We start from the raw sequence: 19175 nt of genomic DNA on the forward strand, positions 1-19175 counted from the left end.
TACACTTCAACTATTTTATGGTGAAAAAGTCTAAAAATATATAGCAGTGTGATGGAAGAGGAAGATAAATACAGTGGGAGCAGTGTTCTGTAGTCGGATAAAATGCATACAATCGAGTTTATAAATGTTCTATGCAAGCATTTGTTCCATTTGAACTTTGCGTCACTCTCCAAATTGTTTCATCTGTTTGATCTGGCAAGCTGGTAACTCTTGAAGGTGTCAGCTTTCTTTCCTGCAGCCCCCACCCACTCAAAAATCTCTGTCTTTCCCTCCTTTTGCCTCTTGACTCCAGGGAAGACACCCTTGGTCCCCCTTGCTCTGTCTCACCTCCTGCCTACTCACTCACCTGATTGCCTGCTTTCCTGGTCTTGCCTGCCTCTTCTTCTGCACCCCTCCTAACCCGCCCTCTGCCTGCCTGGCCGTCTCTTCCCTTGATCTGCTCTTCAGGCTGGTTAAGTTCCTACGGTCTCCCAGATGAGCCACATTCTCCCGTGGACACTGAGCTTCCTCCTCCTCCTCCTGATGGGGTGTCCTGTCTCTCATGCTCACCATCCTCCCCAGCCCCCCTTACCTGTGCAGGCTTCATTCACCCTTAACACCTCAGTGCTGGTCCTGCCTCTTCTGGAGGTCCTCCCTAATCTGCAGAGTGGAGATAGAGCATCCTGCTACTGGGCTCCGTCACCCCTGAGCACTCCTGCTCTGGGAGCAGTGGACAGCAGTTACGGGCTCGTGTGTGTGTGTGTGTAGTCACCTCCCACACCGAGGGAGCAGTGGACAGCAGTTATGGGCTCGTGTGTGTGTGTGTGTGTGTGTGTGTGTGTGTGTGTGTGTGTGTGTGTGTGTGTGTGTGTGTAGTCACCTCCCACACACAGGTGGGAGCCCAGGATCTTTTACATAAAAGACTTTGGATAAATGAGTGAGTGGGAGAGTGAGCACACACTCATAAAAATGCTTACTTCCTTTCCACCCTGTGAGAATCTTGCCATCCTCCCATAATTCCATTTCTCTCCCCCACTTAGTGCTGAACTTTTCCCCCAAAGCTGAATTCCTCTCTTCCTTCCCTGCTGAGATGCTCTTCCCAAGGTCCAATGCCCCACCCCGCCCTTAGATGCTTGCTGCATTTGGCTCACATTTTCTCTTGGTCACATTGCTTTCTCCAGCCTTAGTGTGTGTGTGTATGTGATATTGTGGTTTCCAGTTTCTCCCCCTCACTTTATACCCACTCTTGGCAACTCCCTGCGTTCCTCCCACCCCTTACTCTGGCTATCCTGCTGGAGCTTTTATCCAGCCTGCAAGCTCTCCCAAGATACTTATACCCACCCGTGGCTTCGAACTACTGTCTCTGGGCAGCTGTGTGGGATCTATACTGCGCCCTCTGACCCTTCCCCCAAGCTGGTGACGTGCCTGTTTCAGCCTCTTGCCGGTTGTCTACTCATTGCCATTCCAGTCACCCCAAGCTGCACATTTTTATGGTAGAACTGCTCCTCCTTTATCCTTCTTCCTTCTCTCTGTGAATACCTGTTCTCTGACCGTATGTTCCCCCTTTTTCCCAGGGACTACTTTCTGCACTTTACAGAGCTTTACATTATTACTTCTGCATTTCATTCCTGATTCTAAGACCTCTGCCAAATCTTGTTGCTTGCTACCTCTGTAACGTGACCCATGTCCCTCTTTTTCATCTTCACTATTTCAAGGAAGACCCTAACACTCTTCTGGTGAACTAGAAAAGAGTAATTCAGGAAATTACTCCCTGAAATATGATTAGGTCCCAGCACACCGAGAGGACGCTGAGATCCTGAAGGGACCTCAGGATCTCTTCAGGTTTTCACCTTGCTGATCAGCACCCCCTAATAGAGACCCAGCCCATCTTTATTGCTTCATCTTCCCGTCTGCCAGCCACATGGCCTAGCTCCAGGCCTTGGAGCTTGTTTCCAATCCCTCCTGAGTTGTCTGGTGTTCCTGACCGGAAAGCATTTCCTTCTTTTAAGTCCTGTTTTAAGGATCGCTTCTGCTTGAATGCTTTCTCAGTCCCCTTGCTGGCTGTATTCTTTCTACCACTTGGAATCCAGGAACATTTGATGTCTCTTCATATACCGTCACATGCAGCAGCAGCATCATTGTTGTTAACACTACAGCAGTGTAATAACCTTGGGTTATTTCTGCGTATTGGACACTGATGCTAGTCGCTTTTATTGTGCTTTGATCATTTAATTTTTCATGAACTCACCGAGGTATGTGCTACTTTTGAGGGGAATTACTTAGTCTAAGGTCCCAGAGCAAGAAACAAAAATCCCAATCCAGTTGAAGTACCATTATAGCCTTGGGGTTACCAGTTCTCTGGGTTGAAATCCGGGCTCTTTCTTCTAGCTCTACAACTCCTGGCTAGTTAATTAGTCTTTTTATCGACAGATTTCATGACTATAAAGTGAGGATAATCACTTTATAAAGGACTTCCTTCAGTATGATATAGAAAGTGAAAGTGAAAGTCACTCCTTTGTGTCTATTTGTGACCCCATGGACTGTACAGTCCCTGGAATTCTCCAGGCCAGAATACTGGAGTGGGTAGCCTTTCCCTTCTCCAGGGTATCTTCCCAACCTAGTGATCAAACCCAGGTCCTCCCGCATTGCAGGCAGATTCTTTGCCCAAGAATACTGAAGTGGGTAGCCTATCTCTTCTCCAACAGATCTTCCCACCCCAGGAATCGAACTGTGGTCTCCTGCATCGCAGGTGGATTCTTTACTAGCTGAGCTACCAGGGAAGCTTTAGTAAGCTATTAAGAATCTAATAAGGGCCCAACAATCTTGTCTGTTATCAGTGTCTGTTCTGTCTGACCCAAGTTCATACCCTCGCCCCTGGCTCTAGCCCCTTGTTCATGCTCAGTTGCTCAGTCATGTCTGATTCTTTGGAACCCTATGAACTGTAGCCCACCAGGCTCCTCTGTCCTTGGGACTTCCCAGGCAAGAATACTGGAGTGGGTTGCCATGTCCTCCTCCAGGGGATCTTCCCGACCCAGGGATTGAACCTGCTTCTCATGCCTCTCTTGCATTGCAGGCTGATTCTTTACCACTGAGCCATCAGGAAAACCCCTAACCGCTTGTGGACTTTTCTGCTCCCACCCAGCCTAGCATGATCATGGACTCCTTGAGGCCATGAGCTCACTCTCTTCCTTTCTTTGGAATTTCTGTAACATCCAGAACAGTGGTTTACATAGAACAGGTGCTCATTATATAAGTGCGTTAAATTCATTCACCCCCAATACTTTGAAATAAAACTAAAAGTGGATTATTTCCAGGACTTTGATTACAGAAGACCTACTTTAGTCTCATCTGTTAGCTAGCATATTCCAGCATCTCCCTAAAATGTTAGCAGTGTAATATGAAGTAAGTGCTTTTTATTTGTGAATATTAGCCAGAAGAAGACGCCTGTTAAAAGCATTTTAAAAAACTTGTGACAAAGAGAACAGTAGTTTCCACAAGTCCCCAGATCTCTCTGTAAAAGCTGCCCCTTCCCTCCCCACTCAATTCCATTCTGCAGTCTTGTTCAAGTCATCTCAGATTTTCCCTCCTCTGTTCAATAGAAATAACAGATCACGTAGCATCTCCAATAAAGGCATGATACGGAGAAACAAACAAAATATTATAGTAACTTTAAAAATCCTTAAAACTTCTTAAACCTGCAATTTTGTTGAGAAAGTGTGTTTATTTTATTCTTAGTAACAGCTTTGAGATATAGTTCACATACCGCACAACTCACCTGTTAAAAGGTGTAAAGTTCAGTGGGTTTTAGGGTGTATAGAGTTTTGCAGCCATCACCACAATCAGTTTTGGAGTATTTTTGTCAATTCAAAAAGAAATCCTTTGTCTCTCAGCTGTCTGCACTGAATTCTCCCATCTTCCTCTCCCCTGAACAGCCACTAATCAGCTTTCTGTCTCTGTAGATTTGCCTGTTACTGACATTTCATGGAAATGGGGTCATACATGGTTTAAGTGACTGGCTTATTTCACTGAGCATAATGTTTTCAAAGCTTTGCTGCATTCCTTCCTTTTTGTTGTCTGTATATGCCACATTCTGCTTATCCATTCACCAACTGATGGACACTTAAGGGTGTTTTGACTTTTCAGTTATTATGAATGATGCCACTTTGAACATTTGTATTACAGGTTTTTGTGGGGTCATCTGTTTTCTTTTTTTAATCAGCTTCGTTGAAATGCAGTGCACAGACCATGCTGGTCACCTTTTTAAAGTTTACAGTCCACAGGTGTTTACTATATCCACAGGTACGTGTTACCATCACCTTGTCAGTATAGAACATTTCAGTTTCCCAGAAAGAAACCCCGTGTCCTTCAGCAATCACTGCTCTGTCTTCTGATGACCCCAAGTCCTCTAATCTACTTTATGTCTGTATAGAATTGCCCATTTGGGATATTCCGTATAAACAGAAGGAAAGCACACAATGGAAAGAAAATGTGTGCGCTACAGCTTATAGGAAAAATACTGTGATTCCAATTCTCAACAACTTTGTGTCCAACTTCCTTGAAATGTGTAAGAAATGTCAGAAGGTTTCTTTTCTAAGTGGAACCTCCTCCCTCTTGCTCAATTAGCTGGTTCCCAGGGACGGGGCTTGAGGAGGGAGCTCAGGCATCATCTGTTTGTGGAACTCCCCTGAGGACAGGGGCTGTGGTCCCTTGTGTGGTGGGCCAGGGCTCTGTTTTTCGCTGGTAAATGGGAATGCTAGAAACCCACCTGCAGGGTGATTGTTAAATCCTCCTTCAGACCAGACAGTTCAGTTCGGTTCAGTTCAGTTGCTCAGTCATGTCCGACTCTTTGCAACCCCATGAATCCCAGCACGCCAGGCCTCCCTTATCCATCACCAACTCCTGGAGTTCACTCAGACTCACGTCCATCGAGTCAGTGATGCCATCCAGCCATGTCATCCTCTGTCGTCCCCTTCTCCTCCTGCCCCTAATCCAAGTCTTTTCCAATGAGTCAACTCTTCACATGAGGTGGCCAAAGTACTGGAGTTTCAGCTTCAGCATCATTCCCTCCAAAGAAATTCCAGGGCTGATCTCCTTCAGAATGGACTGGTTGGATCTCCTTGCAGTCCAAGGGACTCTCAAGAGTCTTTTCCAACACCACAGTTCAAAAGCATCAATTCTTCGGTGCTCAGCCTTCTTCACAGTCTTCACATTCATACATGACCACTGGAAAAACCATAGCCCAGGCCAGACAGAGGCAGTGAGAATTGCTGATGAGGCCGGGGAGTTTGTTAAGAAATCCAGGTCAAGCGGTGCTCCCTGGAGCTGAGACTAATGCATCCTGTTTCCACATCCTGTTTGTGGCAGGGCTGTGGGGTGGGGAGGGGAATACCAGTTTTTTCCCGTGGGGAATGTGTATGTGTGAGGAGTGAGAAAACCTGTGGAGGCCCATCCTTCCGGATAGCTCACCAGTCGGTTCTGCCCAGTTCAGGGGGGTGCGTCTCACCATGTCCCCACTGTCCCCCCAGGAAAGGGCGGCAGGCACTTGTGCCCTGTGAGAACAGCACCCGGGGTGACTTGGGCTCCTAGTGTCTGGCCCTTGGAGCCCAGCAGGCAGGGAAGATAGGCAGACGGCAAGCTTAGGTTTCAGAAAATACTGGGTTGGCCAAAAAGTTCCTTCTTGTTTTTCCATGAGATGTAGTGGAAAAACCCGAACAAACTTTTTGGTCAACGCAATAAATAGGCTGCACCAGGAGCCTGGCATAGGCATATGTAGTCCATTTTCTTTTGCTTTTATTAGTTGACTAGTAGCCAGCTGCCAGGCTTCCTTGGTGGCTCAGGGGTAAAGAATCCACCTGCAATGCAGGAGCCTTGGGACACTGGTTCGATCCCTGGGTTGGGAAGATCCCCTGGGGGAGGGCATGGCAACGCACTCCAGTATTCTTGCCTGGAGAATCCCATGGACAGAGGAGCCAGGCAGGCTACAGTCCATGGAGTTGCAGAGTTGGACACGACTGAAGCAACTTAGCTCGCAAGCACGCATCTATCTGCCAAGGCTGTGGGCCTGAGAGCAAGGGCACTGTCCAGGGCCTGGGCCCCCAGTCTGTCTGTGACAGTCAGCCCTCCAGCTTCAGCTCCCAGGGACATGGTGGTGAGTTTGAGTCAGGATCTCCGGATTCCTTCTAGCCTGGGCCATTTCTCCCTTTCTGACCAAATGCAAAGCCTGCCCTGTACACACCAACATTGCATGGACTCTGTGTTTGCTGTTGCTAACATCAGCTTTGGTATTACACAGGGTATGAATTTAAGCTCTGCTAGTTCTGGGAGTTAAATTCTCCAAGCCTCAGGTTCCAAATTGATAAAATGTGCAGGATAAAAGCTCTTTCTGAGAGTGGTTGTGCGAAATACCCAGTTCCATGCCTTCCCCAGGTACATGCTGTGTCTCCCCCCGCCCCCACTGCCAGCCACACACACACACACCCTGCGTTAGGGTGGCGCTCTGCACACAGTGTGCCTGTGGTTCCCACCATCCATCACATTAGACGGTGTTGGACACACAGCTTGTGGTGGCCACAGCCACTTACCCTGTGCCCCTCCTACCTGAGCTCTCCTGTCCTTTCAGCGCCCCAGAGATGGGAGGGTAGGGGAAGGGCTGGGAGACAGCCACCGCTTTCACAGAGCCCATGTGCTCACAACGTGCTGAAATATGTGTTTGTGCGGGTGGGTCTGTGCCGCACACGTGTGTGCTCCATTGCGCAGCATATTTGAGGGGCTCAGCATTCCAGAACACAGGGGCTCGGAGCAAAAGCAGCTGTGTCAGAATTCTCCTCCTCAGCTGTTCCCCTCCGAAAACTCTATGGCCCTGAACTCCGTCTGGTGAGCGACCCTCTGGCCGACCGTGCCCAGCTTCAGGCCACGTGCCTGGGCTGCATCCAGCAATTGCCAGGAGGTGTTTACTGTGTGGAAGTGGCCGCTGGTTATTGTCTGTCCTGCAGGACAGGTGACCAGGACACTGGGGCAGGGAGGAGGGTGGGAGAGGAGAGGGCTACCAGTAAATAAATAGCATTCCTATCCTGGCAGGTGGCTAAAGAACCCGCCTGCCAATGCAGGAGGCATAAGAGACGTGGGTACAATCCCTGGGTCAGGAAGATCCCCTGGAGGAGGGCATGGCAACCCACTCCAGTATCCTTGCCTGGAGAATCCCCATGGGCAGAGGAGCCTGGCAGGCCACAGTCTATACGGTGGCAAAGAGTTGGATACAACTGAAGTGACTTGGCACGCATCCTGGCAGGAGCAGGGGAGGACGCAAGCATGCAACTTGTGTGTAAATCCTCTTAACAGAACTGTAATGTAACTGGTAGCTGGCAGTTAAGGAAGCAAGAAAGACTAGATGGCATGGCATCGTCATGGTTATGAACTTTGAGTGAGGCAGAGGTGGAATCCAGACCTGCTGATCCACCAGCGTCACGGGCAGCTCGTAACGGTAGACGCATGTGGGGAGGACCAGCGATGGGCTAGGCGGCAAATGACGTTTAACTGAATAAATGCTTTTCATGTTTCTGCTGTCTGGACACATATTCTCGGCCCTGGGAAGATGAACAGGCTAGGGAAGGTCGCTGTCCTCTGACAACCTGAAGGAGACACGGCGCAGTGAGGTGATACCCTGTGGGTACAGTACATAGGGCCTGGAGGAGGGACGGCCCACCCCTGCAGGGCGGGGTGGGGCTGAGACCCTCATAAATTCCATCAGTCGGGGGTCTGTGAGAGAAGCAGACATTGTAATCACGTTGTTCTAGCATTTTGGACTCACTGTGTCTGCGGGGCCTGGTTCCAGTATTGTGTCCAGTATTGTGGCCTGAAGTCAGCTCAACTGGGGACAGAGGACAGATGGCCACCTACAAGGATGGGCTGAAACCCAGTCATCCTCCAGCATCAGGAAGCTGCAGGAGGAGCTGCTGGCATCCTTCTTGGGAGGGAGACAAGCCACAGGCCAGGACCGGAGACCCTGGGCAGGAATGCGAGTCCTGTGGCCCATCTGCTACCCAGTGACCCAGGGGACACTCTGCCACATGCTTTAGCCCCAGCTCAGGGTCTCCTGCCCTGCACTGGCCCTGAGGCCCAAAGAAAAAACAGCTTCTGCTTCTGCTTTCTGCATCTCACATGAAGCATTGCACTGACCCAGTACCGTGCGGTGAAGGGATTTTGGGGAAACGTGATCCAGCTGAGCTCAGCTGACAGACTACAAGTTCACCGCAGCTCCCTGAGTCCGGCTGGACCCTGCCCTCAGCCTTGTCTAAAAGCTTTCTCCAAACAAAACCTCGCAGAAGGGTAACCCCTGAAGCCTACTGGCCACTTGTTTTATCTTAGTGTATTCCATATTCCTTTCTGAAAATCTCACGGGATTATGGCTTTCCGCATTTTGGAGGATGGAAGGAGGAGATTCCACTCTCTCCTGGGTTAGCCTGGGGGGATCCAAGCACATCCCCATGTCAGAGCTAGCTGGGGAGTTTGCTGAAGACAGACCCTCAGGCCTTGCCCAGCTCCAGTGAATTGGATTCCCCAAATGTGGAACTATGGAGCCTGTCACAAGTTTCCCAGGGGTTCTCAGGCAGCCAGCTTGGGTTTATGAATCTCTGTCCAAACCGGCTTCCCGTCAGTCCAGCGGAAGCTCCGTGCTTCTTCTCCACATCTCGGTCACCAGCGTATTTGGGGTCTGCTTAGAGGATGCTGGTGGGGGTCGGCTGTGGTCGTGGGGTCTCTGGCGGCGCTCTCTGGAGCTTGTGCATCACCGGCAGGTGCTTGTGTGCCACTTCAGATAAAGCTGTGAATCAAAAGGAGGAAGGATGTGAAGCAATCCAAGGGCAGAGTCAGACCAGCTAGCGGAATGACAGAGTACAGCGGGGGAAGCGTCTGCAGCTGCCTAGTGGCTGTGCACGTGGAAGGTACAAGGATGTGACGAAGAGATGAGGAGATTTAAACATGAGATCTGAATGGTGACAAATGCTAACTAGGCTTATTGTGGTGATGCCTTCACAATGTGTACCGACCCTTTTTGACCCCATGGACTGTAGCTCGCCAGGCTCCTCTATCCATGGAATTCTCCAGGCAAGAATACTTGAGTGAGTGGCCCATTCCTTTTTCCAAGGAAATGGATCTTCCTGACCCATATATACAGATATCATATCACTGTGTTGTATATCTGAAACCAATATAAGGTTATATGTCAGTTATGCCTCAGTTAACACAAGTGAGATCTGGAAAGACAGGAAAGCTTAAGTTCCCATTTTCATAGTATTTATAACAAGCCAAAGTTTCTCATCAGCTTTGCTTCCCTGGTGGCTCAGATGGTAAAGAATCTGCAACGCGGGAGACCCGGGTTTGATCCTAGGTGGGGAAGATCCTCTGGAGAAGGGAATGGCAACTCACTCCAGTATTCTTGCCTGGAGAATCCCATGGACAGAGGAGCCTGGCGAGCTATGATCCAGGGGATTACAGAGTCGGACATGGTTGAGTGACACACACACACACACACACACACACACGGTTGAGTCACACACACACACACACACACACACCCCTGAAGGAATTAAAAGTGAAAAAAACAACAACATCAAAAAGGCTATGGTGGCAGCCGCTGTGGAGAGGACCCGGTCCTTTGGGCTGCCAGCCAGGAGAAGTAGGGCAGGCAGGCAACACTCATAGCCCTGTCCGGGGGATGGCTGGTCCCTGTGCATCCAGCACATGATCAGGAGGCCAGAAAGGGCCCTGCATGCCCACAGCTCCTTCAGCTTTAGCCTTCAGAGGCAGCTTCACTGACACGCCTCAGAGCAGCCAACAGAAGAAAGGCTGGCAGCCCCGGCCCCCGCGTCCCTCTCTGGATCCTGATGTCCCAGCGGCCAGTGTGGCCAGCGTGGTTTGAGTGATGGTGAATGGGAGCTGCTATTTGTTTCTACTGAGGAAGTTCTGACCCGCTTCCGGAGCCATCGCCATGGAAACAGACCGAGGAGATCATTCAAAGGAGCCTCTTTTCCGCCTCCTTTCCTCCCATACTCCCTCTCCCCATCCTGAGGCCCTGGCTGGTAGGGGCCAGCTCTTTGTAGCCTGGCTTTCCCTGCTGGTCCGTGCCAATTTGATAAGAATATCAAAGGCCGGTTTTCCTTACCGTGCCAGCCTCTGCTGGGATGAATTGCCCCGTGTGCACCCCGTACCAGGCAGAGTGGCAATCCATTTCCACACCTGCTCCTGAGTGGGGGCCTGTGTCATGCATAGTTATAACCAAATGTCCTTCCACAGGAGCAGGCAGGTGCATGCCTGTTGATCCAGACAGCCTCGAAACTCAACCACATTTCCTTGCAGAAAAGCCTTTCTTGGACCACATACTTATTACACATATGCAGTAAATTTTAAAGGGGGAAATAACCAAAAGGAAGGAATAATTGTGTCCAATTTACAGAATAAATAGCAGCCATTAAAAATGTAAGCAAAGCTATGTATAGTTCTTTTCCTTATTTTATTTAAAAAAAAACTAGCTTTTGTGGTGAAAATAATGTGCTACAATCCTGTTTTATTTTGGTTTTGACAATAATTTAGTAATTCTGAAGGTATAAAGACTTAAATAAAGTGTAAAATATGTCACATTGAGGCCATAAAAGGAAAGCATTACTTTTTACTGGTTATACCACAATGAGAGTGAAGACGAAGTTCAAGATCTTTTTTAAAATTTATCTTTTTATTTATTTTGGCTATGTTGGGTCTTTGCTGCAGTGCACAGGCTTAGTTGTGGTATATGAGATCTTAGTTCCCTAACCAGGATCAAACCTGGGCCCTGTCCATTAGGAGTGTGGAGTCTTATCCTCTGGACCATGAGGGAAGCCCCCCCTTTTCCTTTTGAACAGCTTAATGTGTATGCCTGTTGAGGAAACATCAAAAGTCAGAGCTTGACCTGGGACTGCAGACTCTCTTGTGGCCAAGCCACTAACTTAAATTGCATCTTCAGTGCCAGTGAGTGAGTGAGTGAGTGAAGTCGCTCAGTCGTGTCCAACTCTTTGCGACCCCGTGGACTGTAGCCCACCAAGCTCCTCCGTCCATGGGATTCTCCAAGCAAGAGTACTGGAGTGGGTTGCCATTTCCTTCTCCAGGGGTAATGAGAGAAAATGCACACCGTTTTAGCTTTGGGCTCACAGTATTATGCATCTGGCATTGGATGTGATGTCAGAAGAGCTGAGGTTAAGCCCCAGCTCTGTGACTTATTAATACAATTGGACAAGTCACTTCCATGAGTGCGCCAGGCCTCAGTCTCTCCATCTATATAGTGGGGCTAGTTCTTTTCAGGGTCTGTATGAGCTTGAAATCCAATGAAATGTATATGAATGTGCTTGGTAAACCCACGTCAATGTTTTTTAGAAGTTTGTCATTTTTACTTCTTAACAACCAAGTCTGCAGTGTTGAGGCCAACAGGGGTATATTTATATGTGTGTGTGTGTGTGTGTGTGTGTGTGTGTGTATTTCCCCCTCCCCCTCCCCTAAGGCAAATAATCTAAAGGTAGGTATTCTGAGGAATTATTTTCTGTACTCCTCTATCCTTAGTATGTGACTTTCTTCCTTATAGTAAAATGACAACTGCTTGGGCATTCTGCCCATGTTTCCTGTAGGAACAAGGGGGAGGGCAAAGGGCAAAAGACACGTGAAAACTGAGTCATTTCTTTTCACTGTGAAAACACTAGCTTTCCCAGAAACACCAGGATGTAAAATCCCAGTTATGTCTTCTAGGGCCGTGCTGATACCCGGACTCCATGTGCTCCCAGGGAGTGTGGGTAGCTGCGTAATTTAAGAGGGCACAGTCCCGTGATCACTGGCTTCTTGGTAGTGCTGCCTATCATGTGCAAGCATGTTCTCAATACTGGGCAAGCCACAGTTCACTGAAACCTCTAGAAAGCCCGTATGTTCCATAATATTAGTGTGTCTGTTTTGCATACTCTGAAACTTGGATTTAGTGGGACTAAATGGCTGGTCCAGGGTTGCTAGTTAGTGAACGCTAGAGCTGTCCAAGGCGGTCGGACTCCAGAACCTGCCTTGTGAGCCATTGTGCTGGGCGGCTTCCTGGGTTGTGGTCTCAGGGGAGACATTAGAGATAATATCATTCACAACTAGAGACCAGTGAGCTGCCCAATTCATCTCCATGTTGACATCTTGTTCAATCATTAGTGTTTTTTTTTTTTTTTTCATTCTAAGAAAAACATGAATTGCTTTTGTAAAGTGCAGTTGAGAAGTGGAAGAGAAGCCGTTATGTTCATTTTAACTATGTGAGGGCAGTTAATGTTTAAAACAAAACTCACTTGCTTTGCAGCAGGAAAGACCTAGAACTTCCACATACCTAATAAAATTAGCAGCGGATTGAGGGATAATAGAAATGATTGTGATTAGACATCAAGTTCTGCACCTGGATTGGCTGTGTCTTCCTCTCGAAATTTTTCTGAGTAAGATGCTCCTTTTGAGATATCTTGTGTGGAAGGAAAAGCTCACCTACAGTGATTCTGGTGGCAGTTTCAAAACCAAAGATAACATAAAGAAGGAAAAGTTGAAAGGGCCCAAACCTATAGCTGAAAATTTCAAACTTTTCAAAATACTCTTCTAGCACTTTCCAAGTGTGAGAATTTGATTTGTATGGTAAGAGACCCTCTTCAAATTGAAATTAAAGATTAGGTAATATTCTTGCTTTGAGACAATATCCACACTTAATAAACCTGGAACCCCTGCCATTTCTTTGAAGGAGTTAATATTACATGATTGATGGGTCCAAAGTGCTTCCCATGATTTGCTATTCATCCATACTGAAATCTACTCAAAATCAACATAGAATTGTTTTACTATGCATTGTGCTGAACACAATGAACTAAATTTGTACAGTTGTTACTGCTTAAAATTTGTACGGTTAATTACATAATGTTAATTACATTACGTATGCTAAAAAAAGGATAAATTGTGTTGTTCAGTTGTTGTCGGTTTTTTAAATTTTCAGGGGGAAAATATGAAAAAAATTTTAAAAACTCTATTGGAGGGACTTCTCTGGTGCTCCAGTGGCTGATACTCTGCTCCCAAAGCAGGGGGCCCAGGTTTGACCCCTGGTCAGGGAACTAGATCCCACATGCTTCAGTGACCATCACAGATCCCGCATGCTGCAACTTAGGCCCAGCACAGCACAGCCAAATAAAGAAATGTTATTTAAAAAAAAAACTTTATTGGAGTATAGTTGACTTGCAGTGTTGTGTTAGATGGTTTTTTCTTTTAATTCTAGGAAAAACATGAATTGCTTGTATAAAATGAGATTGAAAGGGGAAGAAGGATCACTGCATCCATTCAAATTATTTGAGGGAAGTTATTATGTAAGAAAGGGAAGTTAATGTAAGATAGTGGAGGACAGGGAGGCCTGGTGTGCTGCAGTTCATGATGTCGCAAAGAGGTGGACATGACTGAGCCACTGAACGACTGCACCAGTGTAAGAAAAATAAAAAAGAGAGGAACTTTGGTGATTCGGAAACTGCTGGAGTCTAGAGTAGGGGCTGAGCAGTGGCTGGGCTTGGTGGGATGAGGATGGGTAATAGTCTGCAAAGACCAAGTGAATCCATCTGATTGGGGTGGCTCCAGGGGGTGGTCATATGCACTGAGAACTCACCTGTGGTCAGGCACCACCCTAAGCCCTTTACATGCATTGCCTCCTGTAATTCCCCTAACAACCCACTAAAGTAGGTACAGTCTTGCATCACGCTGCTTTACTTCGTGGGAAGAAGGAACACCTGGCCTAGGTTTGTGGCAGCGCTATTAACGGGCGTCCCTGACTTCTGAGCCTGTGAGCTCCGAGCCTGTGCAGTGTCGGCCACGGCCTTGGACTTGGTTCTTCATACGCCTGCCTTGATCACTTAGGAAGGTGACCTTTCAGCAAAAAAGCCAGAAAGTACAGGCCAGGAATAGACTGTGACATGAAAGAGAAGCCCGTAAGGAGAGTGTTCACCAGGATGACAACATGTCACTGGCGTTGTCACTGATCCTGAATCTTCAGGGAGTTCTAACAGGATGCCAGCCGCTTGGCTGCAGAGTTACCTTCCATCCCATCCTGTGGGTTTGCAAGCTAATTTCCATCATGTGTATGAAATACAGCAGTGATTGGCTGGGAAGGGCCCCACTGAGGAAAAAGCAAGAGATTACAGAGGGTACGGAATTTAAGGAGGTACTTGGTTCTTGCATTTGTGCCCAACCTCAAGAGTGAGCACCCAGCAATGGGGACCCTCCATGTCTGAGGCCTCATCCTAGTCCTCACCCCATGGTTAGGAAAAGGGGTGACCCTTAAATTTTCATGGCCGACAGTGGATAATATGAGATGAATTTTGTTTCATTTTATTTCGGTTAAATAGAAGAGAAATGCTCCTATATGAAAAAGTATCTTTGATACCTGAAATATCAAACTAAAGAATTACCTATTTCATGCACACTGATTTGTCACTAAATATACAAAATATGAATATGAGTAATTTGTTACATTTATTTATTTAGTTGTGCCTGTTCCCTTACCAAGGATTGAACCTGGGCCCTCTGCCTTGGGAGAGCAGAGTCTTAGTCACCTTGCCACTAGAGAAGTCCCAAGTTTGTTATGTTTAAGTAAGGTAAATATAAAGCAAAAGAAGGGAATTCCCTGGCAGTCCAGTGGTTAGGACTTGCTTGATGCTTTTGCTGCTGTGGCCCAGGTTCACATTCCAGGGAAACTAAGATCTTGCAAGCTGCATCACATGGCCCAAAAAAAAGAGAGAGAATAAAGCAAAAGTAAATATTAACTGCTAAAAAGGCCCTCACCCCGTTTACTTTCTTTACCCTCTCCTGTGCACGGTACAACTCAATAGCACAGATGCCTCAGTTCTTTTTCTAGGTCTTGAGGAAAATTGCTCCTGGCTTGGGGACTGTCTTGGCAGGCTAAGGGATAAAGCAGGCAAGGACCCAGACACAGCAGAAGCCCTGATTCAAAATCCAGCCGGAAATAAACTAATGGGAAAGTGTATTTCCGGAGACTCAAGATAAAGGAGCCTTTAAAGTCTCTTAAGTATAGGTTTTCCAGTAACATATAACACATGGTCCTTTCTTAGGAATGATGATAGAACTGTTTTTCTTTCCTTTTTGTTTGATTATAATGAAGTTTCTGGGCAGTGCATCAAAACACAGACCTGCGATCTATTTTAGGAATCCCTTTATGCATGGGCGTTTGTTTTACCTTTCTGGTGTGCCAGCCCAAGTATGTAACAGTGAGATAGAGCTGTCTCTGCCTGGAGGTACCTTGGGCTATTTATATATAAATGGACAGAAGAAAACTGGGTTTGAGCTCAATGATGTGGCCTCATTTTCTTCCAGAAGCAGACAGGAGGACCCTGTGGTAGTAACACAACTGAATAAGTGTTTTTGAAATACTTCGTTCTAATAAACCCATAAGCCATGTTCACATTTGGGATTGAAAGCATGCTCTCTCCTCATAAATCCTTCTGAGGGTCTTCCAGGAATTTACCCAAGAAGCAAGCCAGTGTATCAGGTGATGTGAATTTCCTTTATGTAAATAAGAGGCAATATGTTCAGTGAACTGGATGAAGCTTTGGACTCAGATACACAGCTTCAAAACCCAGTTATGTCTCTGACCAGCTGTGTGTCCTTAGGCAAGGTGGAATTCTGTAAACAAATATAAAGAATTTCATTTTGACCTTTGTTAGTTTCCTCTTTCTCTCTGGTCTTCTCTGCTGTGAGGCAATAGATTCAGTGGAAAAATAGAGCAATGTAGAATTTACCCTGTCTGGCATTTGAGGCAGCAGTATAAGCTGTGTTAAGTCGATTTTGGTATTATTCTTCTAGCCAGAAAAGGTGAAAGTGTGCTTTCCTGGCTTGCCTTTTCCTCACTGACCCCTCTCCTGAGGTCCCACTGCCCACTTCCCCTTCTTTTCCTCACCCCTAAAAATTGGATTACTCCTGAGCTCTGTTTCAGCATCTCTTCACTGCGTTTGGTTGGTCTCCTGGCTTTAAATATGCAGGTGACTTCTAAATGCTTATCTGTGGTCCTCAGTGAGTCCCCTGAACTCAGACTCACATATCCAACTATCCCCCTTTGCAGTGGTGTTCAATAAGCATCTGAAACTGAGCATGGGCAAAGGAGACCTCTCACCTCCTCCTCTCTCCTTTCCCCAGTCAGTCTTCCCCATTGGAGGAGCCAGTGTCATGTCAGCTTATCATCTAGGTGAGTGCTCATCTGTCAGCTCTTCAGAGAGTCCTTCTCTGTCCATCCTTTCTAGAATTATCCCCACTTCTTGATCATTCCCCCATCCCCGCTCCAAGAGAACAGGGATCTTACCCATTGTTTACTGCTATGATCTTTTTACTGCAGAGCATGCTAGATGCAGAATGAGAGCTTAATAAATATTTATTGAATGAAAGAAACAGTGAATAAATGAATGAGTGAAAAAAAGGAAGAAAGCAACTCAACAAAGAATTTGGTAATGATTGGAGAGTAGAATGAAAAGAATTGACTCAATTCTAGAGATGTTCCTTAAGTTGATTTTTAAAAAATCTAATTCATGTATTCCTTATGAATTTTCTTCAGTGAATTTGGGCTTCAGGGAGAACTAGAGTAGTTAGGGGTATTGAGGATAAATATTTATGCTTAAGCAGTTTGGGGGTCTAATAGTAGCAGTTATTGATGAAAAAAAAAAAGATCCTGAGTTCGGAGACTTTAAAAGCAAAATTCAATGATTATTAAATGCTTTATTCTCAAAGTGCAGTCGGATTGCTTCCCAGTCAACAGAATCTTTGTGGAAGTCCCCATCTCCTTTACCCTGTTGACAGTGAGCATGATGGGTGGAAACAGGCTGCCACGTTCAGATCTGTAGTGTCTGGCTGGAAGGATGTCTTACAAGGCGGTCTCTTTGGAACTGACTTCTGAGTGTTAATTTCTTCTACCAGGAGATCAGTAAACGACCCTTTCCACCTGCTGCCATCCGAATCTGGAATTTGGTGGCTTCACTGAATTTTGTTTCTGCTGGATGAATTTTCCAATCAGTTTCGAGGAGAAAGGAGATGGCCTTGTTTTTACATCTCTGCTGCTCTGCCAGCTTCTGTTTGCAGGGACGATTCTCAGCATCCAAATTAAACTTCACATGATGGTATTTTGCCCCTTTGCAAATTGATGAGTTGGGAAGCCTCGTGCTTATGAAAGCACTGGCTTGCTATCTTTGGCCAGTATCTAGATTGTGAACTGGTGAAATTCTGAAAACAAAATCCCCGCTGGCCACAATAAGCAAGTTGAATATAGAAACTACAGTGCCATCTGCTGGCATTCTTAGGGAAATGCAAGTGATGCTTAGGAGAAGCACTTATGTAACAAATAGATCAAAATTGCAAATCCAAGGATAAATATTTGAAATGCATGGTAATTTGAAGAAAGTATGTAAAAATAATGAAGTTATAAGTCAGCATTTTAGAGAGGGAAATATTGACTTATTCTGTGATAACTATGTAATAGTGAGAACATAACTTTTCTGTAATGTGAATTTTGGAAAAATGGGTTGAAAAATTAGAAATCAACGTTTGAATTTTTGAGACAACTTTATATGCACTATATCCAGGTAGGGAGACTTGAGTATATTTTGGAAAGACAACCAAGCTAACAGTGCCTCAGTACAGCTCCTTGCTGGCCTCTAACCAGTCAGGGAGCCTTGTGCCTCTGGAGACCAGGGTTTCCTGCAAAACTGGGGTTGAATTAAACAGTGGGTGAAATTCCTTACAACTCAATAAAGCGTATTATTCTAAATCAGCAAAGGATTGGAAAAAACTATTTCTTTAGACCGTTTTCCCATGAAAACATTTCTTTCAGAAAAAGTGAAAGACATATACATATTTTTAGTTTATTACATAGTTAACTAGTTTATCAAGAGCTAGGGATAGTTGAAATATTTGGTACTAAGCCATTAGGTCAAGACTTTCCTAGTCCTGAGAGCGGGTCTGAAACTCAGTGTGCCACTTCTTTGCCGTCAGAGGTCATCTACAGAAAGCCTGCCGATGGTGCTGGTTGGCCATGGCCGGTTGCTGTAAGGTAGACTGAGCTAAAATGCAACAGAATAAAATTAAAAAAAAAAAACAACAACAACACACACACACACACCAAAGTTTAAGAATTCAAACCTTCAGCATCAATTCTATTTCCCTGCCTTGATCCCCACTCACTTAGCCAATGCTTCACTCCGCTGTCTGCTGGCATTTGCCTGCTTCTCCTTTTGTGACCCTGTGCACTTTGCTTGCCTGTGTGGCTGCTGCTTCTCCTCCACTTCCTCCTCCTTCCTGTCCCTCTCACTTCCACCACCACGTGCCCTCTCCCCTCCTTCCCCCTCGTCCTTCAGCTGTTGCTTCTCCTTCTTTGTCCGTATTTATTCATGTTCGTCACCCTCCCTCCATTGTGAGCCCCGCTTCATCACGATTGTCCGTGTACCTTACTCACAGGAGTAGCATCAGCACTGAGTCATTTTACTGAATGAAAGAAACTTTGAGATGGTTGTTTCATGCAAGCCTTTCACGTAAATATTTGTTTAGGTATTTCCACTTATTGTGTGGATCAAAAGGAAGAGAGTGTATTTTGGAAGCTAAAGCTGGCAAAATGTGTCGAAAGGTAGATTTTCCTTACCTCTTTTTGTGCTCGTGCCCTGGTAATATGGGCGAGAAACTCAGCTACAGGTCTAGCTCTTCAGTAGTCGAGTCCTTTCCCCTGTTTTCTGCTCTTTGTTCTTAACTCTGTCCCCTCATGGACAGTAGGAGTCAGTCTGGCTTTTGTGCTCGTCAGAAACACTTTTCTTGCAGACTTGGGCTCTGAAGGCGCTTCCATTCTCAAATGTCGGCCAGCGGTCAGCCAGCATTGATGCAGTTATTCCAAAGAGAGTTGCCTTATCACAAGTGGCTCTGCATGAGAGGAAGACCCCAGCCCCTGTCTGGTCAACTTCAGTTCTATAGGTTCTTTTCTGGTTACTGCATTGGGCAAAAAGTTCACTCAGGCTCTTCTGTAAGATATTGTGGAATAACTCGGGTGAACTTTGGGGCCAACACAATTCTTCTCTTCCTGGCTGTTTCCGTGGAGCTCCGCCCTTCTCACACTAAAGAGTGTTTCACCGGATGCCGCCTCCGCACTCCAC

The 19175-nt window shown here is 46.3% G+C and overlaps 1 protein-coding gene and 1 long non-coding RNA gene across 7 annotated transcripts in view; one reads left to right on the plus strand and one right to left on the minus strand.

Annotated features, from left to right (window-relative positions):
- The window catches only part of SASH1 (SAM and SH3 domain containing 1), a 347119-nt gene that overhangs the window by 249140 nt on the left and 78804 nt on the right, over positions 1–19175 (plus strand). The window lies entirely within an intron of this gene.
- LOC121820227 (uncharacterized) lies at positions 13474–19122 on the minus strand. Its single transcript, XR_006060713.2, has 2 exons — positions 18220–19122; positions 13474–18098 (listed from the first exon to the last, which is right to left on the minus strand). It is a non-coding gene; the product is annotated as an uncharacterized LOC121820227 (long non-coding RNA).

The sequence above is a fragment of the Ovis aries genome, chromosome 8 (assembly GCF_016772045.2).
Source record: "Ovis aries strain OAR_USU_Benz2616 breed Rambouillet chromosome 8, ARS-UI_Ramb_v3.0, whole genome shotgun sequence".
In the NCBI taxonomy this organism is placed as follows: Eukaryota; Metazoa; Chordata; class Mammalia; order Artiodactyla; family Bovidae; genus Ovis; species Ovis aries.